Below are 12,781 nucleotides of genomic sequence, written 5' to 3' on the forward strand. Positions count from 1 at the left end.
CGTTGAACTTTCAATTTCCTATTCCCTAATCGATTGATCCTGTTCAATACAGAGAATACGAATAAAAAGCAAACGTTTGTTTTTTCTTACCAACGCCATATTCATCAAAAATGCTTTTCATCTCGACAACAAAGATAACGGATCATTCTGATTTTCGCAGTACTTTCATCGATTAAATTAATCAGTAGAATCAAAAAACTAAACTCAGTTATTTACCAAGTGCGTTAAGTGGCCTTCCAGCATCAAATAAAGCATCTCAAAATAACCAAACATTTTTGGTTGACATCTGATCCGCACCGAGAGATACCCAAATTTCCAACACAAAATTCGAAAAATGGAGGACACCTTGAAGATTTTTTTCTACTTCGTTATACTGCATTCAATTTTTATAAAGTAGTTTAAATATATTAATTCAATAGAATTTGTACAATACCGGAAAAAAAATCGATCAGTATACTTTTGGCCACAGAAAAATCGACTACGGAATAAAACAAATTTAAAAAAACCTGAAAACAGTGAATCTTAATCTAAATAAATAAATTTGTAATTTCATTTTATCACGACAAGAAGTTAATATACTTAATTGTCACACACGATTTTGAATTCAGCCGCAGGTTTCGATTAACGCGCAATTAATCGGAACACCCGCAAACAATAATAAAAAACAACGACGAAGCTGTGTACCGCTGAATGTCCAATTGTTTTTCTTTTTTTTTACTCCTCACATCAATACGACAGTCGATGTTGCGCTCGTTCGTCAAAAGAATATAAATACAGAAGAAAAATTAGAGAAAAAGAGAACGTGAAACTCGTGACATGCGATGACTTGCAGATTGCAGAATCGGCCAAGTCCATTCCCAATCGATTCACCGCGATAATCGAGCGTAAACGAAGTATGAAGCAACAACGGAGAAAGAGAGAAGAGAGAGAAAAAGATAGGAAACATCGTGTATACGCGTGTCTACCAAAATGTCAAATTAAAGAGAAGAACAAAAACGATCGAAAAAATAAGTCTGATGAGTCAGCTGCTTGGACTCTGGTTGAGCGAATTTAATAATTCTTTTTGTAGACTGTAGACAGTTCAGAAAAAATGACGGCAAAAGCGAATCAAGGATAAGAATCTTTGGAGCTCTTATCGAAAATAGATTTTTTTTGGCGATTATTCATGTCCAAAAAATTCATAAAATCTTTTTGATCAAATGTTTTTAACTTTTTCCTCCCTTTTGTTCGACTTGAAAAATATTTTAAAAAATCATGAAATTTGGAAAAACTGCTGTTAGCCCTAAAATTCTTGGAAATTTTATAACCCGAAATAACGACATTCGTTCCCTGCCTCAAAGCCGCCCCGCCCCGCCATATTTAATCGTGTTTTTTTCACATTTCGTATCAGAAAAACGACGCGAACAGCTTCAGCGACAAAAGAACCAAACTCACGCACGTCTGGTGCTCGTACTTTTTGATAAGTCATCCTTAGGCTGCACTTTCCTTGATGTGTACAGCCACGAGCAAGCAGCTCATCAGTCAACACAGAACTAACACTTGCGTCCTCGCTCCCAACTCGCTTCTCTTTCCTGAGCCCTTCAATGCCAATTTTTTTCATTTGCTCGTGCATAATTGGTACTCAAATTCATTTGGCATTTAAAAAAAAATCCTCATAACATTTCGGATCAAAATAAAGAGGAGAAAGAAAAAATACAGAAAATTGCTTTCGTTCTTTGCTGGATGAAGCCAGAGAAAAATATGGGTTGAAAAGAAAAATTAAGGTAGCTCATGTCCGAATGTTCGTGTTTTATGGGTGTCTAAATTGGATCGATTTTTACTCCCTAATTAAACGTATATTATCACTTCTAATTAATGTCAGAGTTATTCATTCGAAATTGTAAATACATTTTTCCAACTTTTTTTTTTGGTGAATGAAATTACAAGCCATTGATTGAACGGGGGCTCATCACTGACAGAAACCGAAATTTCATTCGTCTCTGGCTAAAATACAATTATTGTGCTTATGTAAAAAGTCGCTTTAACGATGTATGGTACAAAAGTCAAAATAATTTGAAATTGATCAAATTTGGTGATAATGTTCTTCAACATCAAGTGCGAAAACACAATTTTTTTCAAAATTTTCTTCTGCTTAGTTATCGAGTGATTACGCATTAAAGCAGATTTCTTATGCCTGGAATGTATGGAAACGCTATGCTTTTATACACGTGAACTTTAGTGATCAATTACTCGAAAACTGTACCGAAGAAAAATCTTAGAAAATTTGTATTGTCAAATTTGGCACTAAAAAATATGTTCACCAAATTTTATAAAATTCTGATCATTTTGAAATTTTTCATGTTTTTAGCGTGGTTTAGCATGGCAACATTGTAAGCCTGTACCAAATATCCTTAAAGAGTGAAAATGGAAAATACAAAGGGATGAAGAAAAAAATATTAATAAAAAGACAGCAGGCTATGACAGGAATGGGCGGGCCAAGCTATGAAGAAACAAAATGCCAAAATAAGCAAATGTGAGGTCATACGAGTGCTCGTTGACTTTTTCGTTTAATCTTTAAAGTAATCTAGAGTCGCTGCCGCGACTCTGAGACAAGTACATTTATGTTATGACGAGTTGCTGCCAGAGAGTCTTTATTATGGGAGCGATAGCCTTTCCAAAACTGTTTTCGAAATTTTTCAAAATTTGTTTCTTTAATAATTCATTAATTATAGTATTTCAGAGAATATTGTAAGTTGACTTATTTTTTATTTTTTTTAATTTTTCTTTCACTCTGTAGCTCAACGCATTGAAGAAATATGAATTATTTATTTTTTAATTGCATTAAAAATGGGTCGGATTTTCGCACACACTTTTGATGTTCATTTGTTTTATATCTTTATTACTAGTAAGACAATTACCTCGAATTTTTTCCCAAACCTTCATTACAATTGTTATTGTATACTTTTTCATAAACTTGGTAAGAAGCGTTCATTCGTTATATGAAAAGATGAAGAATTTTTTAAGCATAGTCCCTTAACCTTGGGTATTTTTCTTCATATTTAAGGACGTTTATCTCAATAACCAATAAGACGAAGCCTTCAAAATTTGATGTGGGTATCAGTCGACTAACCGTTTAAACTGTGTGTGAATTTCAAAACTTTCTTAAGAAAATCGTTTCGTGGATGTTCAATAACAAATTTCTGTAATAATTTTCTTGCTCAATTTTCCTCGGTTTTGGTATCTCTAAATATGTTTGGGTTAGTGACATTTAATGGTGAAACTCGACAGCCCTTTTTCAGGCGATTGGTCATTTTTGCTCATCTTTCTCGGTTCTCGAAATTCGTTATTTATTCCGATTGAACGCTCGTACGAAAATATTGACGCGTCGATAAAAATTCGTTAAAATAAATCATTTTAAAATCGCGGAATATCGAGCCCGTGAATCGTCTCTTGGGCGTTAAAAAATCAAGTATTTTCACTTCGTGAAAAAGGCTCTTTTCCTCATTCGCTGAAACGAATATTTACGATTGTTAATTTGTAGAGACCGACGAATATGCATATTGTACAAAAAGTTAATATTTACAATAGGAATGTGATATTATAAAAATGTACAAACGATACTCGCGGAAAAAAAATGCTAGTCATGCTCCGACAAGCTCACGTTTAAATAGGCAGCGGCGATACTTGTCGCGATAGTCGCTTTCTAATATTTTTTCCACCACAATGCTCGACATTGTATATGTATATCCGCTAAATATTCATGAAAAAAAAAGCACAGAAGTGAAAAATTTGAATGAATTCTTGAGTAATCTCAGTGGCACGAGCTCAAAGATTTGAGAACGAAAATATTCCGGTCGATTTCTTGGACTGTATAAACGTAGAAAACTCATTTGTTTTTTTGCACGAAACGTAATTTCACTAAATTTTTCAATTTTTATTTTTTATCTCTGAAAACAGAGTTTCTGACGCGGGCTCGCGAACAATTAAGCGATGAGTCAATAATGAATTTATATTTTGCAGTGGTTCATGAAATATTAATAAACCGAAAGAGCAATCGTCGCGACACGCGTGTCAAATTTCGTGTAAATGAAGCCCCCCCGCATCGAGACAACAAAATCGTTATCGGGGACTCGACCGAAAAATTGGTCACCTCATCTATGTATTTCGTGACAACGTTTTTTTCTCAAGATTCCGATTAAATACCAGACTTCCACAACGAGTTCTCAATATACTTTTTTAAAAAATGAGTTACCACCTCGCGGATGAAGGCAATCAATGAACTTCGTTCTTTGAACTCATCCAAGGTACACAGACGAAACGTCAACTGCTTGATGCCTCGTGAGAAAAATCATATCGAATTTAGACGAGAAAAGAAGCGAACTGTCCAACGCCGAGAGTTCCACGTTGGTAGATAAATTGAATAAAAACTGTTGAAAAAAAATGAAAAATTATTTCAAAACGAATAATCATAACAACAATGAGAGTGTCCATTTTTATTTGCACACAACGTGCAGGAGGATTTGAGGAGATTGATAATTCGAGTTGCATGATACACTGATGCGGCGGCCAATATCTCATCGGCGTTGATCGAAAAGTGATTTTAAAAATTACTCCGGTGCATATTTTTCATCGATTTTTTTGACAAATCGTAAAGTTTCGGGCTTCCGGGACCTCGATTAAAGAACAAGGACATCAAAGGATTAAAAATTTGAAGTTTTTCGCGATTTTTTTATCACGTGAAAATGTAATTTTCGACTCTGTAATTTCGAATCCTTTTTCTTAAGAAATGTTGGTACGTAATGATGTACAATTAACTAACGTAATCAAGCGATATTTGAACGAATCGAAGTTTCAATAATCGAGATCACAGTGGATATTTTATGGTTTTTTTTCGATGAAAATCTAGAAGAAATATTACTTTTTTAGTTTTAGATCGTTATTTTTGAAATTTTCGCAAACTCTGCGATACGAGAATTCAGTAAAATCAAAGCTCTAATTCCTTCTGGAATTTTTGTTGCATTTACGGGCACACGAACATTGATTCCATCGAAATTGGTTCAATGGTTTTGAGTAATCGCTCCAACCCAACAGTTGGAAAAAATATTTTCAAAACGTACACGCACGCAGTTGAAAATTCGAAAACTCAACGAATTTTAAGCAATTCTAGAACAATAGAGCGCACCTTCGACTTCCCTTTGACACCGATTGCTCTCCGGTTCCTCGTAGGGAAAGTTTGCAAATGGCTTTTCTTCCATTTTGAAACTGAAAACGGACGCGCCCAAATATGCTTCCTCGACCTACGTTTTCCCCCGACATATAATTCAACGAGAAAACTTATGAAAGCGCATGTTGAGCCAACGCCAAAAATAAAAAACGCGAAATCCAAGTCCGAAACAGTCAAAATTTTAAAGCCTTCGCGACTTTCTGCATTTTCATCAGACTCTAAAGTACTCTGCGCATCTGCATAAGCCGTTGTGTAAACTCCAGGTAATGAGAAATATGCCGATTGAATCTCTCTTCCAAAGGCCAGTCCTTTTTTAATATCCACACCATGGGAACCTCCAGGACCGAATGTTTCGACATGTGGAGCTTCGATTTGAGAGCATCCTCAATTAGCCACTCTCTACTGTCTACACACGGAATCGATGAATCTGATAAAACATGATCTATGCATTTGTCGGACCAGGAGTCGATCCCTACGAAACGTCCTTCGAATTTTGGGTTGCTAAAAAGTACGCTGTGATTTTGCCATGCATAAATGACATAAGCAGAATTGAGGAGATCGTCGGGATTATTGATATTTTGATGGCGAACTTGCTTCGAGAGCAAAGCAGCAAGTTGTCCTTGATAAAGAGCTCGAATAACTACGACGAAGCACAACAAACAGCCTAGATAGATTCTTGGGCCCAAGTTATTCGGCAATTTGGTAAAACAAGCGTTGCAGATCATGCGTACAGTATTGAGTATGGCAATCGTAAATGGTTGACGCATAGCAAATTTCAAAAAAATGACATTAAGTACGATGACGATGCACACGCCAATTCTCGAGGATTTATCAATTGCAGATATAACTTTTTCCCATTGGGTAAGGTAAGGCGTGTACTGTGTCACTGCAAAAAATTTATCGGGCAATGAGCAAGATCTCGGTAATTGCGGTATGCTGGATAAAGGCATCGCATCACAAAACACGTCGCTCCGGCCTTCGGTCAAATCTATAAGTCTTCCGCATGAGCTTTTCCATTATCATCGATGAATCCCAAAGGCCCGTGCTCCCATAAGACCATAACAAATTTTACGTTCATATACCGTAACATGGTTCGTAACATAACATCAGTTTTTTTATGCGGAGAAATCGGACTGGTTTTCGTGAAATTCGGAAAAATAAACTTCCGCAATGCTGTTAAGCGAATGTCATATCCACCAAGGTCCCTAGTTTTATCGAAATCAATGTTTTTACACATGTCCATTTTATCGTCGTATTTCCGTACGAGTAGAGTCCACGCATGGTCGTTTACGCCTTCATACGTTCGCTCTAATTTCCATGGGCTCGGCGCATAGTCGGTGTATTGATTGAACGTATAAATCAATGCTGCACCGGAACCTTGATTGCAGACGAACTTCGCACCGAGGATATCCATCCTCCACGCTGTCCACAGAAATCCGAACGTTCCCGAGCACCCAGTTTCTTTGGCGGAAGAGTCCAATATATAAAACTGAGCCATGTGATTCCACCAGCGTGAGTTTCTGACGTGAACGAGAATCCGCTCGAGTTTTAGTGGCGACGGCGCCATAATAACGAAGACGAGCAGTTTATGACGGGACCATTTCGAAACCGCATCTTTTTCAACTGGTCTTTCGTTGTTGTCAATTACAACTGTGGCAATCGGTTCGCCCGATGAGAGACTGGCGAAGAAAGAATCGGACGCGTCTCCGACTATCCCGACCTCTTTCACCTTTTCGACGTAGCATGATTTTATTATATTTGCCTTAAAATAACGTATGAAAATTTAGTTGTATTATAATTTAGGTGAGCCGGATTAATTGTCTTTTGACCGTACTCAAAAAGAACTTATCACAGGGGAAGATAGAAAGGTAGACTTTTTCCTTGTAGTTAAGGTGGTTCCTCCACGAGACAATTAAATTAGGAAATTATTTAAATTTGGCATACGTATTGTTTAACATATGAACAACACCTCCATAAAATTTCAACAAGTTTCACCATCCCGAACCCGAGATATATGTAATTGAAGTTGACTCAATTAACACGTAACATATGGACCATGCATAGGCAAACAGCACATTCTTAATTCTACCGCTAGTACTAAAATTAGGAAGTTTATAAAAAACGAGGAGGAGCTAGAGCAGGATACCACAGACATTGTGAAAAAAAAACAAGGTGACTGACCATCTAGTTTGACAGAAATAGTCTCGAGAAGTACGAAGGTTCAGACTGCATACGATATATTTTGCAAGCGAACAAGCGAATGTCGTCTGCATAGGCAACCTTTTCTGTGTGTTGAAGCGTAGCCCGAATAGTTCCGTCAAAAAATTTACTCGCGACGTCAGATCAAAAATACTTTTAGAATAAATTTTACGAAAGCAAATGATATTTGTACTATATCTGCTGGCACCGAGTACGTATATAGGCTCTTTACAAAGTCATTGATTACGATCCGAACGAATTATCAACCCTTTTAATATGCAGACCGTACATAACTTTTGGTTGGAGCTGTCGTAGAGGATCGACCTTAAAATAAAAATTGACGAGGACGAGGTTTAACTCTCAATGAGCGTTTTCTTCCAACGTAATATTCGACCAAAAAGCTTATCACCGCGCAGGTCATACCGAAAGCAAAAAACTTGAACGCCAAATCCAAGTGACCGGGGGTCAGAATTTTGGAGGTTTCATCATTGCCTGCTCTCTCATACAAATCCAAAGCACGGTGAGCTTCCCCAAAAGCTTTTGTCCAGTCATACACATATAGGTAATGGGAAAAGAGTCGATTGAGTCTCTCTTCCAGAGGCCAGTCTTTCTTAACGATGTATGGTACAAAAGTCTAAATAATTAGAAATTGATCAAATTTGGTGATAATGTTCTTCAACATCAAGTGCGAAAACACAATTTTTTTCAAAATTTTCTTCTGCTTAGTTATCGAGTAATTACGCATTAAAGCAGATTTCTTATGCCCGGAATGTATATCTATATAAATGGAAACGCTATGCTTATACACGTGAACTTTAGTGATCAATTACTCGATAACTGTACAGAAGAAAAATCTTAAAAAATTTGTATTGTCAAATTTGGCACTAAAGAATATGTTCACCAAATTTCATAAAATTCTGATGATTTTGAAGTTTTTTATGTTTTTAGCATGGTTTAGCATGGCAACATTGTAAGCCTGTACCAAATATCCTTAACCCTCTCGGACCGTATGTTGCTTCTACGCAACACGCGCTTCCAGGCCCAATAAAACTGCATCGGTCAGTAAGGTCGGGGTTCTAACTGCCTATTTCCATGAAGCAAGGTTAGATTGCACCTTAGATACTCCTAAACCAAGAGATAAACTGCTTTAACTCATCGAAATATCAATATGAAGTCGGCGTTTCGTGTTGAGCTGGCGTTGTGTGAAAAGGTGCTTTAGTTATCGCAAAAGAAAAGTGGGTATACATTTTTTTTTCGTACTCCAAACGTTATTTCCTTTCAAAGGGAAGCTAATGTGATGTATTTAAGGTATTCGGTGCTAGATTCATTCGTAAATTTTCCTGATTTTGCTCCCCAAGAACCTGGTGCTGCGCGCAGCGAACATTCCAAAATTCATATTTCCCAACAAAAAAACCGAAATGTCACAATGGATTCGGAAACTAGAAAGTATTTTGAGATAAAATTATGAAGGGAATCATTTTCCGTCAACGCGAAATAGGTCTCGGTCTGAGAGGGTTAAGTACCCACGTGACAGGAACGTCCATGATTGAATTTTTCGACACGTGGAGTTTCGATTCGACAGCATCATCAATTAGATATTCGTCGCTGTCGATACAAGCAATCGACGAATTTTGCAGCACGTAATTTGTGCACGATTAAGCTAAGCTGTCAATGCCTACGTAACGTCCTTTGAAATCGGCGTCCCTAAAAAGTTCGGTGAAGTTATGCCAGCCGTAAATAACGTATGCAGATTTGACGAGATCAGCTCGATCATTGACATTCGGGAGGCGAATTTGCTTCGCTAAAAGAGCAGCAAGTTGTCCTTAAAAAAGGGCTTGAATGACGACAACGAAGCAGAACAAACTGCCTAAATAGATTCTTGGGCCGAAATTATTCGGCAATTTGGTCAAATAAGAGTTGCAGAGATCATGCGTGCAGTATTGAGTATGGCAATCATAAACGGTTGACGGAAAGCAAATTTGAAAAAAATTACGTTAACTACGATCACGATGCATACAGCAATCCTTGAGTATTCATCGATCGCAGAAATGACTTTTTGCCATTGAGTCATATATTGCGTGTGCTGGGTCACTGCAATAATTTTGCTGTACAGGAATGGGTACATCCCCGGTAAGTCCGCTACAGTCGGTAACAGTACTGTGACGCAAATTATGTCACTCCGGTCCTCGGTCAAATCACCTAATAAACCTTTGCCCTTTCCCTTTCTATCAATGAATCCGAAAGGCTCGGATTCCCAAAGCACGAATTTGAACTTTGCCTTCGAAAAGCGCAACATCGTACGAAATATCATATCAGTTTTTTTAAGGTAAGAGTCGCGCGACTCTATGGTCAAATGACTATTTATTAATCGTCGAAATAAAATAGGTTATAAGAAAGGTTTTCTGTATTGAATAAATCTTGGGGCAATTTTAACTGTATTCGTGTAAATTTATACAAGATCATGTTTAATAATTTATGATTAAAAATATCTTATGATTGCTTATTTGACTCGGTTTTTCAATATATACACATATATATCGGTTCTCTTCTCACCTGACAGTCGAAAGATATCCTAGCCTCCAAACTCGCCGGCTATCACGAAAAGTATATATATGTGTATATATTCTTAACGTTGCCAAGTATATCGAGCCACTTCATGGCAGTCGATCTCCTTCCATTTTCTGAGTTTTCATCGAGATTATTTTAAAAATTCTCTTCGAATTAGTCGATGGCCCTATATTTTTATGGTCACATTAGAATCTTTATAATATAATCTATGAGGAGCAATTTTATCATAAACTGTATCTAATCGATAAGGAAATGAATTCTGCAATCATAGTGTTGGCGGGATGGGTTTCTCATACGATGCCGTGTTATATTTCTATTTTTGATCGTAAATTTCTTGATAGAATCTTCGGTAACCTACTAAATCCTTTAGCGATATGAAAGTTTATCACGTAAAAATGATATAATTTAAAAATCACGAGTTCGTCTAATATCGATTGTCGCGCGACTCCCACCTTAAGATGATGGATCAGTCGGTAATCACAACCGTGAGTGCGAGAGAGATAGCTGCAAATTTTGAAAAGGAAATTTTTCCACATCGTTCGTCTGATCGAAAAAATAAAAATGTCATCGGATTTTTGCGATCGTGCTGCGTACGATGACATTTTTATTATTTTAATCGGGTATGAATCTGACTGTCTTTTGTGAGATTGGTATGAACGTATCTTCGTAATGTTGTTAAGCGAACCTCGTATCCGCCGTGATTTCTAGTTTTATCAAAATCAATGTTCTCACATACGTTCAGCCGTTCGCGATACTTCCGTGCGAAGAGAGTCCACGCATGTTCGTTTACGCCTTTATACGTTCGCTCTAATTTCCATGGGCTCGGCGCATAGTCAGTGTATGGATTGAACGTATAAATCAATGCTGCATCGTAACCTTGGTTGCAGACGAACCTCGCGACGAGGATATTCATCCTCGACGCTGTCCACAGAAATCCGTACACTGCCGAGCATCCAGTTTCTTTGGCGGAAGAGTCCAATATATAAAACTGAGCCACGTTATTCCACCAGCGTGAATTTCTGACATGAACGAGAATCCGCTCAAGTTCTAGCGGCGACGGCGCCGTAATGACGAAAACGAGCAGCTTATGACGGGACCATTTGGAAACTGCATCCTTTTTAACTGCTCTCTCGCTGCTGTCAATTAAAACTGTAGCAATCGGATCGTCTGTTGAAATGACAGCGGTGAATGAATCGGGGACATCTCCGACTAGTCCGATCTCCTTTGCTCTTTCCCCGTAACATGATTTTATCAGTTTTGCCTATGAAATATGAACAGTTCTGACATTTTCTTATCCACTGTATTGAACAATCAAGCAGGATGTGTATTGAGGGTGCAGTCGGGTGATGAAAAAAAAAAAGTTTTTTCGTTTTTGCTTGCAAACAGGCTTAAAAGTTTCTTTTCGGTATAAAAAAACACCAGTTAAAATTTGAGCTTTCAATATCAATATTTAGATAGTCCGCGTCCCACTTTTCTATTTTCCACGAAAATAACATTGGAAAATTCTTTTTTGCACATTCTGATTTTTATTGCAAGCTGATCGTGTGTCATAACAAAAATGTATTCACTTATTCTTGTAGAAAATCGTACGCGCGGACCAGTTATGAGACTTGTTGCAATAAAATCGATCAAAAAACGCAGATAATTCTTTGAAAAGTACCAGTGAAAATGTCTCAGCGTGGAAATTTGCATTTATCAGTTGATGGTTTTGCAAAACTAGCGTTTTTAATATTTTTTACATCTCAATAAGATATGCTGTAATACAAATCCACTAACAATACATTTAATCGGTACGTTAAACTTGGTCTAAAAGCGTTTTGAAAATTTAGCACTCATTCGACAAGCACGCAGTACATGATTTACCATAATTTGATTTTTTTTTAATAAAAAAATTTTTAGAAATTTCTTCTAATAAATTATTCCAAACTATTCGATTTTTTCACCCCGTTCAAATAGTAAAAAAAAATTCTCTTCATACAAGTAAAAAAAAAACTCGCATAATTTAATACGGTTTTATACCCGACAAGTTAAAATTCATTTGAGCAACAAATTTCAGCTTACCGTTATTGAGGCGAGATGATCAGGCATTCGTTGCAACACCGACGTCGACTTTCGATCAATTAAAATAATTCCAATCGCTTTTAGAAGTGACGCGCCGATCAGGAAATGGAACTGCTTCATGTTCCAGCAGGTGCAAACCAAAATACTGCGCCTCCGATGCCAACGGAATTGTTGTCAACGACTCGCTGTTAATAAAATCAGGCCTCCTATTTTGTCGTACTACTTTCAACGTACGTACGATTTCATACATTTTCAACGACTACCAGTAGAGCACAATGCACTTTCGTATGCAAACACTGAACATATATATTAACAAAAATATTTATCAATACACCGTAAGAAGGGCTACCAGCTTCTAGCCCCATTTGCCATTCGATAGACAACCGTTGTCAATTACTACCGGAAGCACAAAACAAAACGTACTTCGATATGCAAATTTGAAAAATTCATAATAACATTTTACAAGGCACCGTGAATACATTAACCGCATTCATACCATAAATGCATCGGATCGCTGTCGCGTGGCTCCGGTCGCAAGGCTTCAATAGTATCATTGCACTTAAGGAAGTTGAGGCTGTACAGTCATTTTTTTTACCCAAAAGTGATGACCTGTACCTTTCAAAAGTTAGGCCAGTTTACAGTTTGGCAATGTTGCATATACTTTAAAGACAAGTTGGGGAAAAAAAGACGAAAAAGTGGTGAAAGCTCAGTCGAAAACACAAACGGTGACGATCCTAGCCTCAAAAAACT

This window comes from Venturia canescens, chromosome 1 (genome assembly GCF_019457755.1).
Source record: "Venturia canescens isolate UGA chromosome 1, ASM1945775v1, whole genome shotgun sequence".
Classification (NCBI taxonomy): domain Eukaryota; kingdom Metazoa; phylum Arthropoda; class Insecta; order Hymenoptera; family Ichneumonidae; genus Venturia; species Venturia canescens.